At 37.7% G+C, this 7,909-nt stretch overlaps 1 long non-coding RNA gene across 1 annotated transcript; it reads right to left on the bottom strand.

The window, feature by feature from the left end:
- Nucleotides 1-1,505: 1,505 nt before the first annotated feature.
- Nucleotides 1,506-7,879, bottom strand: LOC146423264 (uncharacterized). Its single transcript, XR_014847603.1, has 2 exons — nt 4,189-7,879; nt 1,506-2,365 (listed from the first exon to the last, which is right to left on the bottom strand). It is a non-coding gene; the product is annotated as an uncharacterized LOC146423264 (long non-coding RNA).
- Nucleotides 7,880-7,909: the final 30 nt, after the last annotated feature.

Below are 7,909 nucleotides of genomic sequence, written 5' to 3'. Positions count from 1 at the left end.
GGGGAAAAGGGGTGAATGAAGATAAGACAGCAGCTTCCAGCAAAAACAGTATCATCACAAATCCAGATCTTACCCTAACTGAAATAAAATCCTCAACATGAGCTTTTATTTATATATATTAAAAAAATAAATGGAAATGTTATCACTTTGTTCACTAAAGGTATGTGTTTCCTTAGATAATACTTGGCCCTAAAACTGTGACTGAAAATTTATGAATTCAGAATAATGCCTTTGATATCTCATGGATGATGCTGTGACTTTGCTCTTTGCCAGAGAAAGAAGTGTGTAATGTGTTGTTACATGAGACTACCTGATACTGTCTGTTTTGATTTAGCATACTGGCAACCGTTTAACTCTATACAAGGTACCTTTATCACAGTGTTAACATTTTTTTTTATATGCTTAAATCTCACACCCATGGGAAAGGTTTGATCTTGTTATTCTTTCACTCAGTTCTTAGTAATTGGAATGCAAAAGGGAGGTTGTGTAAATGAAAGCTGGATTAAGATCATAACTCTCTGCTTTGTGTGACAAACACAAGGCAGAGAACTAATGGGGAACCAGAAAAGGATGAATATCTGAGTGAAATGACACAGGTCAAAATTAAAAATACATCAAATTTAAAAAAACAAAAACAAACCATTCCAATCAAATGTTTTCTTGCACAGACAAGAATACTGTGTAGCAACTCCAAGGACTTCAGCTGTCTGCCTCATAGTTCCTTTCTGAACTGCAGTCTAAAAACATTTCCAATGTTTTGAAACAAGGACAGCAGGAGACTATCATAATAAATGTTATTTTTAGTAAATAATGCAATTGCAGGTGGTTGGTCCCAAAAAGCAAAGTGACAAATGCACTGACTTTGGTGAAACTGGGTGTTTTAGGTACTGCATAGAACATACATTTTATCTAGTCAATATTTTCCTACACTGTAGCTGTCTACTACAAGACAACCACTCACCCAGGCACCTGGCAAACAATCTTACTAACAGGTACATGCCCAACACGTGACAGCAGCTGTTCCTACCTCAAATTTCACTGCACTGTTCTGAGGAATTGCTGTGTACCTTCCTGTTGTTGAACACGCTGTTTGACACACTAGGTTGTCACAGCTCACCACATCCCTCAAGGCATATGCAGGAAGTATGCCCGAAGGAATGGGCAGTAAGACCATAGCAAGCGCTAAAGGTTAACTTCACAGCCCTAAGGTAATCTCAGGAGGATGCATATATGACAGTTTGAAGACAAAAGGAAATTTATATAATTTGATGTTTCAGCTTCTAATTTTCTTCTTGACTAGATATACCTCAAGTTTGGCATGCAAAACTGAAGTTTCTCTAAGAAACCTTCTCACTCATATGAACTATTTCAGGATTTTACTTCCTTTATCCTGTAACTGGAATAGCTGCTCCAGAGAAGGTCTGGGGTTTGGGATTATTTTCATATAATGAATTAATCAATCTGAAGTTATTCCCACAAAAACAGTAAGCAGAAAGTTCTAAAAATACCAGTTAATGTTGATAATTTAATAGGCCATTTATAGTCATCCAAACATTTTACTCAATACTGTTATGTACAAAATCCACTAAAATAAAAAAAAACAAATTTAAATGTTATTTTTCAGATGTAAAAGTGCAATTAACACAGGCAGTTTTGCAAGAACATTACATTTCAATTAAATTCACTGGCTACGAAAGAGCCTAACAAGTATATTGTCAACACTATAGTGAATGAGGATTTTTTTTGTTAGCTTTAAATAAGCCTGGTAGTTGATAAATAAAGGTTTTCTGACACCGTAATTATAGTACATACATCCAAAAATGCATTGCACAATTGTTTTCATAATTTTCAATTTCACCAACTTTCAGAAATTAAAGTAGAGCAACAGTAAGATTCATTATGTTCCAAAAAGAATTAACAACATAAAACCTTGTAAGAAGTGTGTACAAAATAGCCATCCTGAATTGCTTTCTCCCCAGTTCTGGTAGCTTTCCAAAGATGTTATTTACCCTGAATAAACGTTCTTCCTTTACAGTACCAAAGGGATTTTCTGGAACAAGATTTACATTTATCTTTCATGCATTACTTATTCACAATTTGGAAAGAAACGGCAAGCCTTCATACATGTCAGCCTTTAATCTTATCCAATCCTGAAACCTCTGCAAAACTGATTTTTCTTGTGTTAATATTTTTGCAGCTTTTCTCAGTTTTTCTTCGTTTCGTTCTAAATAACGAATTCCATCTGTCTGCAGCTGACTGAGCTTCTCCTTACGACTTTCATCCAAAGGTATGTCTTCATTCATAAGAGGGTTAAATCTGAAATAAGTGTCTGGAGGTAACAATGCATCCAGCATGGTGTGAACTTCTGTATTGAAAACAAATGAAGGAAACAGTTAAATTCACATGAGGGAGTCTAACAGGCCTTCAAGTGCTCTGAACAACAACTGCTCTGGAATGACACAGTAAGAGTAAATATGTGCCGCTTTGCTGAGTAAACATTTTTCTACCACTGCCTCATCAAAACGCCTTTCTTATTAGAAGGTTTGTAAATGACCCTGTAGCTCTGTTTACTCTGGAAAAGCTTCATTTTTTATTCCAAGACAACTTCAGTGGTATGACAATTAAGTAGGCTTTACAGCTATCTTGATTTTTAATTACATTCCATTCCTTGACAAGTAAAGAGCATATCCTGAAGAGCAGGAATGTAACTTGCATATTCCCATTCAGGATACCATGATTTGTTACACTTGGTATGAACAGAAGTTGGTATTATGAAAAAAGAGATATTTATTCTTCTATAATCTCAAAGTAAAAATATGCAGGATTAAAGCTTTCTTTTGTCTATGACTATTAATTGTTTATATATTACTGCAGATTTGAGGCTTGAATTTAACATGCACTTAATGTAAAATGTTAAAATTAAATTATAGGACTTCAGTTAACTAGTAAAAGAATAAAAAACTATGTAATGCATTAATTTGTTCTTTTTTAACAACTTGTTTCTCTCTCCCTTTAGATCTTTTTGTTGGCTCACTTAAAATTCCATTTCTACCACTTCCTTGAGTATTCATTCTATTTCTATCTTTGTATTCTTACCATGTTCCTCCATTCTTTTAAACATCTATTGTCATAATAAAAGTTTGAAGTGAAAAAAATATCAGGAGTAAGATCACAGCAAAAGATTCTAGTAAATCTGAAATCCTCTTGGCTTGGCCTCTCCTCCTGCACTGCAAAAGCTATGTCTTTTCTTGTCTCACCATATCCAGTCTTCCTCGCCTATTTAATACTCTCCCCTTTTTCCTTCATAATGTAAGTTCCCATTTGCTCAAATCTACTCTCCCCTCTTTACACTTCTCCTTTGGTCTCCCCAATGAACTTTCCTTTGTTCCACTTCCCATCAAATTTCTTGCCTCACTTTTCAGCTGCAATGAAACTTTCTGACAGAAAGTGGATAGCACAAATCGTCTTCCCACAATTCCCACTGCATTTCCACAACTGTGCAAAAACCAAAAGGCAATCCAAAATCTAGCTTTTTCCTACTAGTGATATTCAGTTGACAGAGACTATACAGCAAGGAATCTGGACCGCCAGTTTCCTTTTTAAGGGAAGGGAGAATATTATCTGTATATCAGTATTTCCTGTTCACAAAAACAGATGTAAACAGCTAGTGACAAAGTTCCAGTGTACTCCCATTTAGCAACTCAATTTATTTTAGAAAACAGATGCTTGGCTCTTCCTGACAGCAGTGGAAGTCATCAGCACTGGCAGATACAGTACAGTCCTTAAAAAAGTACAGGTATAAAAGCGTAAATAAAAAAGATCAGAAATCAAATACTTTTTCTGAAGCTGTTGAAAATCAATGTTCTACACTGATTCTTAAGCATTTCTGTGTTATAGGAAAAACAAATAAAATACAAGAAAATACAATTTTCAAATACAAATTAATTCCTGAATATGCCTTTCATCCTAAAGCACAAGTAAAAAGATGTATCCTTCCGAAAATATGTAACACTGGTACTAAAACTATACACAGTAACTTACAAAGAGACATGCTTCAATTAGTTTCATGGGGCTGGCCGAGAGGAGAAGGGGGAAAAGTTCAGAGATTGTTCCCTGAATTGGAACTGTAATTTTAAGAAACATAAAACTGAAGACAGTCACAGTACAAATGTATCTTAAGACACCAACCTTCTGTATCAGTTGCACTGTTGATAACATTTGTCAGTTTGGCTTTCAGACTGGTGTGTGTAACGTTGGTCTTTACCTCACTTTCGTACCGACCAGTGCCTAGAGAAATCAGGCACTGCAGTGGCACATTTGGCCAAAGACACTTGCACTCATGAACTGCCAGGGCAGAAGGATTATTTAGGAGCAGACCTCCGTCCTGTAAATTAAAAAGAAATACAAATATTGGTACTATACCATGGTCATAAAAGAAACTGCAACCATAAATTAAACTAGCGTAGCCCTAATACACAAACACAATTAAAGCCAATAAGCACTGATTTCCAACTTTTGTGCAATTGCTTTGTTTGTGCAATGCAACAGCTGCATAGCTTGGCCTCCTGGGCTCATGGGCACTGTCAGAGCAGCTGCTGGGGCTGTGCTTGGTTCTGCTGTTGTGAGCATTACATAGAAGAGGAAGGCTGAAACAGTAGCATTCACTGGAATATCTCGAGAAATTATGCTTCATTTTCTGAAGACCTTTTCAGTAAGACAGATACACATATTGACAATTTCTTAATCAAGAAATCTACACCTTGAAATGCTTATTAGTGAAATGCTTATTACACAGACATTTTCTGTAACAAAACCCAAATCACTACCTGCAGACTCTAAAATAAATTTAAAAAGAAAAATCACAGGAGGGAAGCTTGGCCAAAGCTTACTTTGTAAGCACAGTCATTACAGAGGATGCTACAGCCTTGATTTAAGAGTTGGAAAGTCATTCAGGTTGGAAAGAACTTATTGAACTCATCTGGTCCATCCCCTCTGCTCAAGCAGGATCAGCTACAGCATGCTGCCCAAGGCCACATCCAGTTGGATTTGAGTATCTCCACAAATGGAGACTCTAAAACCCCTGTGGGCAACCTATTGCAGTGTCTGACCACCCTCACACTAAAAAATTCTTCCTGTGTTCAGATGAAATTTTGTATGTTTTCATTTATACCACAGTCTTTTGTCCTAACAGTGGACACTACTGGGAAGACCACAGCTTCCACATCTTCATTCCTTCCCATCTTTGATTTCTGCACACAGGTAAAATCCCCTCCTTGATCCTTCTCTTCTCTTGGCTGAATAGTGTCAGCTGCCTCAGTCTCTCCTCACAGGATAGTCCCTTAATCATCCTCATGGACCTGAACTGGACTAACTTCAATATCCTCATGTCTCTCTTGTACTGGCAAACTGGAGACAGCACTCCAAATGTGGCCAGCAGTGCAGAGAGGAAGGACCATCCCCCATGACCACTGGCCACACTGTTGTTGTTGCAGCCCAGGGTGCTGTTGGCCTTTTTTACTGCAAGTGTGCATCGCTCATGTTCAGCTTGCTGTCCACCAGCACCCTAAGGTCCTTCTCTGCCAAGCTGCTTTACAGGCTATTCCTCCACATATGCAGAGCTCTGCCTTTTGCCTTTTTGAACTTCATGAGAATTCTTCAGCCTGTTGAGGTCTGTCAGAGAGGTGGCCCAACCATTAATGCACCAACCATTCCTCCCATGTTTGTATCATCCATGGAATTCCTGCAGGTATATTCTGTCCCATCATCCAGGTCATCAGTGAAGACACGAAACAGAATTTACCCCAGACCCCTAAGTACACCTCTAGTGTCTTGCTTCCAACTTGACTTTGTGACACTGATCCCAGCTCAGGCCTGGTCATTTAGCAAGTTTGTATCCACCTCACTGTCTATTTACCTAACCCACACTTGGTCAACTTGTCTATGATATTGTGGGACATAAGTATCAAAGGCTTTACAAAGTTGAGGTAAACAACATCCAATGACTTCTACTTGTCCACCAATTGCAAAAGGCTGCCAGGGTAAATCCATGCTGACTAGTCATGATCTTTTTGTCCTTCATGACTTTGGAAGTCCTTTTCTGAAGGATTTCTTCTATCATCTCCCAAGGGATTGGGCTGAAGTCAACGAGCCTGAAGTTCCCGAGAGCCTTCTTCTTGCTGTTCCTGAAGACATGAATGATATCTGCTTTCCCAATAACCACGATCATTTAAAAATAATCAAGTCACCTTGCAATGGCCTCAGCCAGCTCCATCAGCACTCATGGGTGCAACACATTAGACCTTATGAATTTATGTATGACCAGTTCATTTAACTGCTCCCTAACCTAGTTCTCCTCCATCAAGTATAAGCCCTCCTTCCACCAGATTTTCACTCTAGCTGCATGGGCCTGGGATTCCTAGAAGTCATTTTCACAAGCTCTCTTGCCCCACTCAGTAGCAGGCCCACATTTTCCCTAGTGTTCCTTTTGCAGTTTATGTACACGTAGAATCTTTTGTTATTGCCCTTTATATCCCTCTCCAGGCCAGCTTTTGCTTTCCTAACTCCACCTCTGCAAGACTGGACAGGACATCTATACTTCTGGGTCAACTGCTCCTCCTTCCACCTTTTGTACACATCATTTTTACGTTGGAATTCAGTTAGGACATCCTTGCTCATCCCTGCCTGCCATCTTTGCTTCATTTCCTGCTTATTGGGGTGGTCCTTTCCTGAGTTTGGAGGGAGTGGTTATTGACCATCAGACAGCTCTCCTGGACACCTCTTCTCTTCAAGGTCATAGTTGATGAGATTCTTCCAAGCAGAGCTCTGAAGAGGATGAATCCTGCTTTTCTGAAATGCAATGCTGTAGTCCTGCTTTTTCCCCCTGCTTCCTTCTCTTAGGATCCTGAACTCCATCCTCTCATGGTCACTATAAGAATCAGTGCTAATGACAAGCCTGAGAAGCATTCAGACAATGGGATTTTGATCCATCAAATCTTAAAAAGTATGTTCAGTGCTTCTTGGAAGTAAAATGACTTTCACTCCAACTAAAAAAGAGATTAATTTGGAATTTGAATTAAACAGAGTTTTTTTTATATTGGGAATGCCTCAAAACCAGCAGTTATAAAGGCAAAGCTTAAGCTGAGAACATTATCAATAGCAGAGATGAAGATAGCTGTATCCATTCAGAATCTATACAAACAAGTAAAATATAAAAAACCCAGAATATTTACTACAATAAGTATAATCCAAGCACTCCCTATATTCTAAAGTTCCCTGATTTCTCTGTATCTCATATCTGACCATCACATTACTAGAACAATAAGGAAAAGCAACTCTACTCAGGAATAGCTTAGAATAAAAAAGGTTTTAGAGATGAAAAACATTTTACAGAAACTCCTTTTAACTACAGCTGTGCTAGATAAGTAAAAACAGTATTACTGAGCTTATTTTCTTGAGTTTGCTTTCTTTTAATTAACCTTTCATTTCAACCTACAAAAAGCTCTTTGAACTCTTTCTGGATACCATCTGCCTTGCTCAAAACACTAAATACACTGCTAACATGAATGGTCTCTTCATGGCCCATTATCCTTTGCTCATGTTTAGTCTAGAAAACTAAATACAAGGAAGTTTTTGTGCTCTGTATAATTCCCTATGAATCTTTATCTAAAATCTTAGTAATTATCTTAGTGGTGCTTAATTCATTCTTTAAATCCTAGATTAAAAAGATGCCTACAAAATAATTTCCACTGATATTGTCAATATAATTAAATTACACGACTGCTTCACCATGGGAAAATTAATGTTATCAGAAGTTTGAGAGTATGTAATACCAGAACACTGCAATATTTTCGTAATACTAACAAATAAAAGATCAAAGGAACATAAAATACCTAAACATACCAAATGCGTT

This window comes from Lichenostomus cassidix, unplaced genomic scaffold (assembly GCF_008360975.1).
Source record: "Lichenostomus cassidix isolate B80296 unplaced genomic scaffold, HeHo_3.0 HiC_scaffold_474, whole genome shotgun sequence".
Classification (NCBI taxonomy): domain Eukaryota; kingdom Metazoa; phylum Chordata; class Aves; order Passeriformes; family Meliphagidae; genus Lichenostomus; species Lichenostomus cassidix.
The sequence above is the reverse complement of the archived record's forward strand: the minus strand, read 5'-3'. Positions and strand labels throughout refer to the sequence as shown.